Below are 11641 nucleotides of genomic sequence, written 5' to 3' on the forward strand. Positions count from 1 at the left end.
AAACAGCATCCGGAAAGAGGTCAATGTACAAGGTCACTGAGCTGTTAAGATTTTCTTCAACACACTTCAAAAAAGGGATGGTGAAACAGTTCAGTAGAAAATTGGTTGTCTTTTTCAGTAGTTGAAATCCATTGGGTGATCAAACTTTTTTTGGTCATGTCTCCTTTCGAAAGGCAAAAAAGTCACGAGGACACGAGTTAATATGAGCAATGTATGTGTAAGCGTGTGCACAAACTTTATGCAGACTGTAGTCATGATTGTTTGGAAGCATCCGTTTCAGAACAACTGGTGACGTAATGAGGCCTAGTTTAGCAGAGCACATTATGTATTCCTTTTTTACTCTCCAGAACATTGTCCAAAACACAAGTGTTGGAAAAGGTGTAGAGATGTTCCAGAACAGTGTTGAGAATTTCACTAATTTGTTCACGAGTGGGGGTGAGTTGGAGTGTGAGATCAATAGGCAGATTGGGGCAGCACCTGATGTTTTACCTTACGCTGTACCAGACCATCATGGTGAAGGAGCTGAGCCAGAAGGTGAGACTCTCAGTTTACCAGTCAATTTGCACTCCTGTCCTCACCTATGATCATGAATTTTGGGTAATGACTGAAAGAATCAGGTCACAGATACAAGCAGCAGAAATTAGATTCCTCTCTCGGGTATCAGAGTAAACACTCCTTGACAGAGTGAGAAGCTCAACTATCTAGGAGGGACTCTAAGTAGAGGTGCTGTGTGTTTGCATCAAAAGGAGCACCTGGTAAGGATGCCCCCTGGTCATCTCCCCAGGGAGGTCTTTCAGGCATAGTCAACTGGAAGGAGGCTCTGGGGAAGACCCAGGACATGCTGGAGAGATTATGTTTCCCAGCTGGCTTGGGAATGCATTGAGTTCCACTGGGAAGTGTTACAGGACTTGACTCAGGATAAGGAAGTGTGGAGTAAGTTGAATGGTCTGCTGCTACCATGACCCGGACCCAGATATGCAGTTGAAAATGAAATAATAATGAATTCATTTGCAGTACAGACAAAAAGGTGTGGTATCATCCCCAGCGGTCTGTTCTTTCATTATGGAGATTCTTTCGTTGGCTATCTGGACTTCTGGACTTACACTCAGGCTGAAGAAGTAGAGCTTCTTCACATTGAAAAGAGCCAGGGGTGAGGCTGTTCTTACGTTGCCACATAATCCATCCAGCAGGTGACAGATATGTTTATAGGACATAACACAGGAAACACAAAGTTGTCGTGGTGGTTGTTTTGTTTAATTAATCTGGTGCATCAAGATTAACCACCATTTAATCACTTCATATTAGGTTGTGGTTGTGGGATCGCTTCCTGGACTTTTTGTGTGACATTTGCTTGTTCTCCCCGTGTCTGTGTGGGTTTCCTCCAACAATCAAAAACAAGCTTAGTTAGGTTCTAGTCCTTTAGCTGTCCCTCACCAAGGCAGCGTCTCTACACCTGACGTTGGTCTCCGGGTGCCGGACTGTGGCTGCTCACTGCTCCTAGTGGTTGGATTGTGTCTAACTGCAATTAGAATGCGTTAAAAGCAGAGGACAAATTTTGTTGTATGTACAATGACAAGGCCATTTTCATTCTCATGAGTTATAAGACTTATTGTTTTGTTTTGTTTGATTGCACAGTGCTGGTTTAACCAACCCACCCACTTATTCATCCACTCATCTACATTTTTTTCTGTACAAGGCCTACATGGTTACCAGCACAAAGAAAAGGTAATTTTCTCAATGTGGCTTACGAAGGTATAACCTCGCCAGCATGTTACATCATTTCCAGAGAATGTCACATGAGTCCCAAAAGTAGCTGAATACATCACACAACTGTGTGAATGTAACATTGTCTCCAAATAGCAGAAAGCACAAAAGTGTCTGTGGCTCATAAGGGAGATTACGCAGACTCTAATCTTGAACTAACCACAAACCTTAACCTGTCTGGTTTTTGGATGTGTGTTGAAAAACAGAGTTTTGTTCAGACAAAAGGGATACGTTGGTCTTAAACATTATAAAAGTGAACTGTGTGTTCTGTTTAGCATCAAACACAGCAAAACAACATTTTAAGGATTTGGTAAGCATTGAACCCAAATTGTCTATATGAGTCCATACAACTACCTATTGCAGTACAGACAGAGGGTTGAAAAGGGAACATTTTTAGCTTTTTAGAAAATCTGAAACATCATGGCTTCTGGTTTTCTTTTCTAGTTGTCTTCTGATATTCTGTGGAATGATGTCATAGTCTGACAAGGTGTGTTTCATGAGGCTCCCAATTTCCTTCACACTTTTTGCGCAATTTGCTGATGACGAAATGGACAAATGCAAATTGTCGTTTCCCAAGCCTGACTGTTTTTAGATGCACATTGAATGAAATCTGGCTCATGTGGCACTTCACACAACTACACTGTAAACCAAAAATACTGAGGTAATCAGTTAACATAATATTTTTGAGTTCATAAACTTAAGTCAATTGTTCTCACAACTTAAAAGTTTAGATTACATGCTACTTGTACCTTATGATTACAACTAATTTAAGTGTTTATTAAGTCAACTCAAATATTTTCAATTAATATGACTTCAAGTTTTTAGTTATATCAACTCAAACATTTTCAGTAAATATGAATTGAATTTTTAAGTTTTCAGTACATGGGGATAAGTTAACAGAACTTTGACAAACAAGTTAACAGAATTTAAAACAAATAAGTACACAACCACATTATTTCATTTCAACAGTACTCATTCTTTATTAATTTTTGTTGACATTGTTTTCAGTACACACAACTCAAACATGTTGGCATGTAATTCTCAAAAACATGTGACTCAATACCTAAAAATTTTGTGGCAACTGATTACCTCAGTAATATTGAGTATACTGAACTTAATGTGTCTAAGTTGTAAACATTGTTTTGAACAGTTTTATTCTTGACCTTAAACTGCTATGTTAATATTACATAGAAAAAATAGTCCTAAAGAATTAAAATAAATACAATAAAAATATGTATTTTTTACATTTACATAAAATGTAGGGCTGCAACATTTAATTGATTAGTTGCTAAATAATAATTTCATTTCCAGTCATTTTGGTAATCGTCCAACTATACTGGGGACATTTTACATCCTTGAGCACTTTTGTGTGGTGTTCCTGCTCCACACAGCCTTTATAATGGGAGCAAATGGAGGATATTTTACATTTTTAATGTAATAAGTGACTGTATTTTTCTAATGTAGCCAGAGGGTTGATCATTTTTAGACATTTTAAGAAGAAAAATGTCCAAATATTCGGATTCTAGCCTCTTAAATGTGTGTAGTTTCTGGTTTCATTCATCCTCTGTGATGTAACTGTTGGGAAGATACAGTGCCCTCCAAAAGTATTGGGCTGCTTGATAGCTATTTCACACATTTTAATTTGTTTATGCCGTTTCAAATACAAAAAGTAAATCAGGTTTCTCAGTATAAAAATTTGAGTTTAAGAAAGATAATTTTATAAATGTATATATTGAAAAGCCTGATTTACTTTTTGTATTTGAATGGCATAAACAAATTAAAATGTGTGAAATAGCTATCAAGTGGCCCAATACTTTTGGAGGGCACTGTAAAACTACATATTTGAATCGGTCAATAACAGCAGCCAAAAAAGCAATAACAAAACGCTGGCTCCTGCCTGAGCCCCCTACAGTGTCAGAGTGGATAAATATTGTGAATGGGATTTATGTCATGGAATCAGTTACATTTGCAATTAGACTTAAAAAGAGAGTTTTTATCTAACTATGGAAACAGTGGGTCCAATTTGTTAAACCTCTCCGCCTAGATTTCACGAAAGTAACCGGTGCTTGAGAGACTAAAACAGAACTGCATCCCTTTTATGTAATGGTGTCTAATTATTATTCTGTGCCTCTTTCACTCATTTTAATGGTTGGCTTTATTAATTTTGTACAACATGCGATGGTCTTCTCTCTCATTTTGTTGTGTTCTTTCTTTGTTCTTTCTTTATTATTCTTTTTCAGAAAAATAAGAGTGGACTCTTGTAATGATCCAATCTGTAATTGACTCCCTCTGTTTTGTTTTCCACTCTTTGAAAATAAAGAATTAAAAAAAAAAGAAAATAAATAATAATAAAACTAAATAATAACCTCTGGTTACAGCACTAATATAATACCAAGCCAGTGTGCACATCTGGCTCCCTAGCTAATGTCCTAGTAGGGCAACAGGACAACAATTTCCATAAAATTCCAATACTTGTATATACACTGTAAAAGAACATTTTAAAATTGAAACTCCAACATTTAAAAGTATTTCATTAACCAGCATGAAATGTGCGGTGTACTTTGGTTCATTTTGCACAGCCCTCAATGGTCCAGTAAAAGTCTTACATAAGTCTTACATTAACTAAACTAAAGGCACATTGTGTAGTTTGGGCCTTTTGACTGAACATCTGCAGAGTAGTGTGACTACTTTTTAAAGCATTATTTTTGACGGAAATACAGAACATTGAACCACAGGGGAAATGCCTCCAATAACGTGTTTCTACCCAAGTATCACCAAGTCATTCTTGAGAGTCTGCAACCTGGGTGACATTTTACCATCATCTAGACCAGTTACTCTCAGCAGTGAACACCGCGGGATCGCAGTGCAGCTTCCCACCTCTTGGTGGCAGTGAGAGGTCATTCAGTTGTTGAACACGCTCCATTAAGCAGTAGCAGAAGAAGCCAGCTGCAAGCTTTGATTGACGCTATGGAAAGTTTAGGTCACTTTTTAAAATGAAAATATGAAGATGGAAGTGATGCCACCCCCCCAAAAAAAAGTCTAAATTTATGTGCAAGTACAACCCTGACTTTATTCAGTTCAGCTTTATGAACAGAGGTAGTGAGGCAGAGCTGAGAGTCCCGTGTGTTGAGTGTGGGTTAACGCTAGCCAATGAACCACTGAAGCCTTCAAAACTAAGGCGGCACCTCGAAACAAAACATCCAAGCTATTTGGAAGCCGGTGGATTTTTTTCATGAGAAAAGAAACTGGGCTACAGATGCAGAAAAGATCTATCGTGTCACTGACTGGCAACTCTAAATGTGCTTTAAAAGCAAGCTACCTTGTAGCCAGACGTGTGGCACAGAGTAAGAAGGCAGTCACTATAGCAGAGGAATTGGTTCTACCTGCCGCTATGGACATGTGCCATGAGATGATAGGACAGGCTGCTGTCAAGAAACTGATGGCCGTCCCACTCTCAAACAACACTGTGAGTCGCTGTATTGTTGACATGGCATCAGACAAATTGTCAAATTCATCAGCAGTTTATCAGGCAATATTTTCAATTGCACTTTATTTAAATTTCATTATTTTGAATGTATCTATTTTAGTACCACAGATTATTTATCAGAATTTCTCTTAGTATCTAAATCTAAATATTTTTGTATTCTGATTTTTGTTAATAAGCTTGGCTTGAGCCTTTATATTTGTTGATGAAGCAACTTGATTTGTTATAATTGCTCACCTCTTCAGCGTTGTATGTGCAGGTTTACATACACAATATAAAAGTGATGTCTTTGAGATGATCACAAATCAAACCATGACTCTGATCAATTGAATTGAAAGTATTAATATTTAAATGGGCCCTGGGCCACTTTGTACTGGGAAAATTTGGCCCTGAGGTCAAAAAAAGGTTGAGAACCCCTGATCTAGACAAAGTAAAATCTTCTGAACAAATTCAGAAGTGTTGCTCAGTGTTTTGGGATAGCTGAGATGTAGTGCATACATTAGTCCAAACATAAGGCATCACCAAACCTGGGAAGGCTGACCATGATGTCACTTTCAGTGACAACAGAGACTTTGACAGGCTCGTAGTGAAATGGACTTGTGTCATGGTCACTGATGACTGTAACGAGGGCCACTGCAACATCTCCAAGCTCTGGCTTGTCCTGAAAGAATGAGAGATGCTAATCATAAACTAATACACAGTTTCTATAAATATGAGTTAAATTTAATTCTTTTTTTTTTTTAAACAAAATTTTTGATTTTTCTTAAGGGTCTTTTGTCATTGTTAACTAATCATCTCCCCATATCATTTCAGTACTGCTAGTGCAGCACAAAGCTAAGTATATAGAGTTTGTAATATGTTTTTATGTAAAATATATTTCATATTTTAGACTGTTTTTGGATTGTGTTGGGAGCAGACTCCATGTGATTTATTTTTTACTTTGCCTATATTTAGTCAGGTTATCCATGTTGAGATCAAGTATCTTTTACAAGGGAGACCCAGGTATCAGTAGAAGAGCTGAAAAATAAGATCTGTGTTCTGCACACAGGAATCAGCTGAGTTAAGTGGCAGCACACAAACTGCTAATAAGCTCAGGAACATACACAGGAAAATGTTCAAATAAACTCTCCACTTTGAACAAAACACCAATCCTGTTCATTAGTAGTGAGGTAAAAGAACCAAACCTCTCCACATCACACAAATTCAACAAGGGTAAGTCCTAAAACATGTTGCCATTTTAATGTTCACCTAATATACAGCAGTACTGTTTTTTTTTGTTTGTTTGGTTTGGTTTTTTTTAAGGAGACTCACTTTGTAGGTTCTAAAAAGTCCAGAGACTGTTTCGCACAGATAAACAGGAAGGGCATGGAGAGCAGTGGTACATCAGGTGTGGATGTCGTGCAATTCCTATTAAAAAGAAAAACAAGAGGTGTATACGTGTTAAGTTTACTGAACAAAAGTGATTCCTAAACAGTCCAATCAGAACATACCCACAAATAACCTTTTTACATCTTTAATGCAGTCAGACAGGCACAAGTAGACTAATCATTAAATTCAAAAGCACATCTGAATCATTGAACGTGTGCAATGTTACAGAGGTTCAAGCTATTACTTGTATGATAATCTGTTCACCTGTTCATCATGACCTTTTAAAAAAAATCAGCCAAAGCATCTGCAGTCTTACCAGTTTTGGATGCTTTCTGTCTGAATAAGGTTATCAGCCGAGGAAGATGTCGGTCAGACTCAGCATAGAATGTGTTGGGAAGGTTCTGGTTTGTAGTCCGCTGGAACTCTGCATACACCTACATTAAAAACAGCAGAAGGGCAATGCAGCAACATCAATTGGTCAGTTCAACTTAGCAGATCTCTTACACAGCTATAAAGCACCAAAAGCTGCTAAATGAGTAACAACCACACCTTTCATTTTAACAACACAGACTGTGCCATTTGTTAAAGGGCTAGTTCACCCAAAAAAGAAAATTCAGTTTGTATTTTTTTCACATTTATGTGAATGGAAGGATGAGTGAAGTCATTCCCTATGTAATTTAAGGAAATGGTGAGCTGGACTCAAATGTAAATTAAAATACATAATAAAACGATCAATTGCCTCCATATTGCTCATGCAAATCAATCAATGGGTCATTATGCCCTTACAGGCAATGTTGTTTAAAAAAACATCACTGATGCCAAGAGAGCCTCTACTGGTGGTTGGCTCTCACTGCGGTATTGTATCACTTCCTGTTCCGGAGCACAGCGGTGTTTTTCTGTATCTGTTAGCTGTTTAATCTGCGCAGTTAGATTGATCTAGTTATCTAGATTACGATTTGTTTCCCAGTGTAATCTTTACGTGCCTTAACTAAAGCACTCCTTCTGCTGAATCACCTCTAAATTATTCACTCTGCGTGTTTTTAGGAATCCGCTAGGTTAGCGTAGCTACTAGCTCTTAGCCGATTTAGCATGGCGGCTTCTCCTGTCTCTCCCACACTTTTCTGCTCTGGGTGTGAAATTGTTTAGTTATTCCTCGGCCTCCTTTAGCAGTAATGGTACTTGTAATAAGTGTAGCTTATTCATAGCTTTGGAGGCCAGGCTGGGCGAATTGGAGACTCGGCTCCGCACCGTGGAAAATTCTACAGCTAGCCAGGCCCCTGTAGACGGTGCGGACCAAGGTAGCTTAGCCGCCGTTAGTTCCCCCCTGGCAGATCCCAAGCAGGCTGACTGGGTGACTGTGAGGAGGAAGCGTAGTTCTAAACAGAAGCCCCGTGTACACCGCCAACCCGTTCACAATTCTAACCGTTTTTCCCCACTCGACGACACACCCGCCGAGGATCAAACTCTGGTTATTGGCGACTCTATTTTGAGAAATGTGAAGTTAGCGACACCAGCAACCATAGTCAATTGTCTTCCGGGGGCCAGAGCAGGCGACATTGAAGGAAATTTGAAACTGCTGGCTAAGGCTAAGCGTAAATTTGGTAAGATTGTAATTCACGTCGGCAGTAATGACACCCGGTTACGCCAATCGGAGGTCACTAAAATTAACATTAAATCGGTGTGTAACTTTGCAAAAACAATGTCGGACTCTGTAGTTTTCTCTGGGCCCCTCCCCAATCGGACCGGGAGTGACATGTTTAGCCGCCTGTTCTCCTTGAATTGCTGGCTGTCTGAGTGGTGTCCAAAAAATGAGGTGGGCTTCATAGATAATTGGCAAAGCTTCTGGGGAAAACCTGGTCTTGTTAGGAGAGACGGCATCCATCCCACTTTGGATGGAGCAGCTCTCATTTCTAGAAATCTGGCCAATTTTCTTAAATCCTCCAAACCGTGACTATCCAGGGTTGGGACCAGGAAGCAGAGTTGTAGTCTTACACACCTCTCTGCAGCTTCTCTCCCCCTGCCATCCCCTCATTACCCCATCCCCGTAGAGACGGTGCCTGCTCCCAGACCACCAACAACCAGCAAAAATCTATTTAAGCATAAAAATTCAAAAAAAAAAAATAATGTAGCACCTTCAACTGCACCACAGACTAAAACAGTTAAATGTGGTCTATTAAACATTAGGTCTCTCTCTTCTAAGTCCCTGTTGGGAAATGATATAATAATTGATCAACATATTGATTTATTCTGCCTAACAGAAACCTGGTTACAGCAGGATGAATATGTTAGTTTAAATGAGTCAACACCCCCGAGTCACACTAACTGTCAGAATGCTCGTAGCACGGGCCGAGGAGGAGGATTAGCAGCAATCTTCCATTCCAGCTTATTAATTAATCAAAAACCCAGACAGAGCTTTAATTCATTTGAAAGCTTGTCTCTTAGTCTTGTCCATCCAAATTGGAAGTCCCAAAAACCAGTTTTATTTGTTATTATCTATCGTCCACCTGGTCGTTACTGTGAGTTTCTCTGTGAATTTTCAGACCTTTTGTCTGACTTAGTGCTTAGCTCAGATAAGATAATTATAGTGCGCGATTTTAACATCCACACAGATGCTGAGAATGACAGCCTCAACACTGCATTTAATCTATTATTAGACTCAACTGGCTTTGCTCAAAATGTAAATGAGTCCACCCACCACTTTAATCATATCTTAGATCTTGTTCTGACTTATGGTATGGAAATTGAAGACTTAACAGTATTCCCTGAAAACTCCCTTCTGTCTGATCATTTCTTAATAACATTTACATTTACTCTGATGGACTACCCAGCAGTGGGGAATAAGTTTCATTACACTAGAAGTCTTTCAGAAAGCGCTGTAACTAGGTTTAAGGATATGATTCCTTCTTTATGTTCTCTAATGCCATTTACCAACACAGTGCAGAGTAGCTACCTAAACTCTGTAAGTGAGATAGAGTATCTCGTCAATAGTTTTACATCCTCATTGAAGACAACTTTGGATGCTGTAGCTCCTCTGAAAAAGAGAGCTTTAAATCAGAAGTGCCTGACTCCGTGGTATAACTCACAAACTCGCAGCTTAAAGCAGATAACCCATAAGTTGGAGAGGAAATGGCGTCTCACTAATTTAGAAGACCTTCACTTAGCCTGGAAAAAGAGTCTGTTGCTCTATAAAAAAGCCCTCCGTAAAGCTAGGACATCTTTCTACTCATCACTAATTGAAGAAAATAAGAACAACCCCAGGTTTCTTTTCAGCACTGTAGCCAGGCTGACAAAGAGTCAGAGCTCTATTGAGCTGAGTATTCCATTAACTTTAACTAGTAATGACTTCATGACTTTCTTTGCTAATAAAATTTTAACTATTAGAGAAAAAATTACTCATAACCATCCCAAAGACGTATCGTTATCTTTGGCTGCTTTCAGTGATGCCGGTATTTGGTTAGACTCTTTCTCTCCGATTGTTCTGTCTGAGTTATTTTCATTAGTTACTTCATCCAAACCATCAACATGTTTATTAGACCCCATTCCTACCAGGCTGCTCAAGGAAGCCCTACCATTATTTAATGCTTCGATCTTAAATATGATCAATCTATCTTTGTTAGTTGGCTATGTACCACAGGCTTTTAAGGTGGCAGTAATTAAACCATTACTTAAAAAGCCATCACTTGACCCAGCTATCTTAGCTAATTATAGGCCAATCTCCAACCTTCCTTTTCTCTCAAAAATTCTTGAAAGGGTAGTTGTAAAACAGCTAACTGAACATCTGCAGAGGAATGGTCTATTTGAAGAGTTTCAGTCAGGTTTTAGAATTCATCATAGTACAGAAACAGCATTAGTGAAGGTTACAAATGATCTTCTTATGGCCTCGGACAGTGGACTCGTCTCTGTGCTTGTTCTGTTGGACCTCAGTGCTGCTTTTGATACTGTTGACCATAAAATTTTATTACAGAGATTAGAGCATGCCATAGGTATTAAAGGCACTGCGCTGCGGTGGTTTGAATCATATTTGTCTAATAGATTACAATTTGTTCATGTAAATGGGGAATCTTCTTCACAGACTAAAGTTAATTATGGAGTTCCACAAGGTTCTGTGCTAGGACCAATTTTATTCACTTTATACATGCTTCCCTTAGGCAGTATTATTAGACGGTATTGCTTAAATTTTCATTGTTACGCAGATGATACCCAGCTTTATCTATCCATGAAGCCAGAGGACACACACCAATTAGCTAAACTGCAGGATTGTCTTACAGACATAAAGACATGGATGACCTCTAATTTCCTGCTTTTAAACTCAGATAAAACTGAAGTTATTGTACTTGGCCCCACAAATCTTAGAAACATGGTGTCTAACCAGATCCTTACTCTGGATGGCATTACCCTGACCTCTAGTAATACTGTGAGAAATCTTGGAGTCATTTTTGATCAGGATATGTCATTCAAAGCGCATATTAAACAAATATGTAGGACTGCTTTTTTGCATTTACGCAATATCTCTAAAATCAGAAAGGTCTTGTCTCAGAGTGATGCTGAAAAACTAATTCATGCATTTATTTCCTCTAGGCTGGACTATTGTAGTTCATTATTATCAGGTTGTCCTAAAAGTTCCCTAAAAAGCCTTCAGTTAATTCAAAATGCTGCAGCTAGAGTACTGACGGGGACTAGAAGGAGAGAGCATATCTCACCCATATTGGCTTCTCTTCATTGGCTTCCTGTTAATTCTAGAATAGAATTTAAAATTCTTCTTCTTACTTATAAGGTTTTGAATAATGAGGTCCCATCTTATCTTAGGGACCTCGTAGTACCATATCACCCCAATAGAGCGCTTCGCTCTCAGACTGCAGGCTTACTTGTAGTTCCTAGGGTTTGTAAGAGTAGAATGGGAGGCAGAGCCTTCAGCTTTCAGGCTCCTCTCCTGTGGAACCAGCTCCCAATTCAGATCAGGGAGACAGACACCCTCTCTACTTTTAAGATTAGGCTTAAAACTTTCCTTTTTGCTAAAGCTTATAG

The sequence above is a fragment of the Thalassophryne amazonica genome, chromosome 8 (assembly GCF_902500255.1).
Source record: "Thalassophryne amazonica chromosome 8, fThaAma1.1, whole genome shotgun sequence".
NCBI lineage: Eukaryota > Metazoa > Chordata > Actinopteri > Batrachoidiformes > Batrachoididae > Thalassophryne > Thalassophryne amazonica.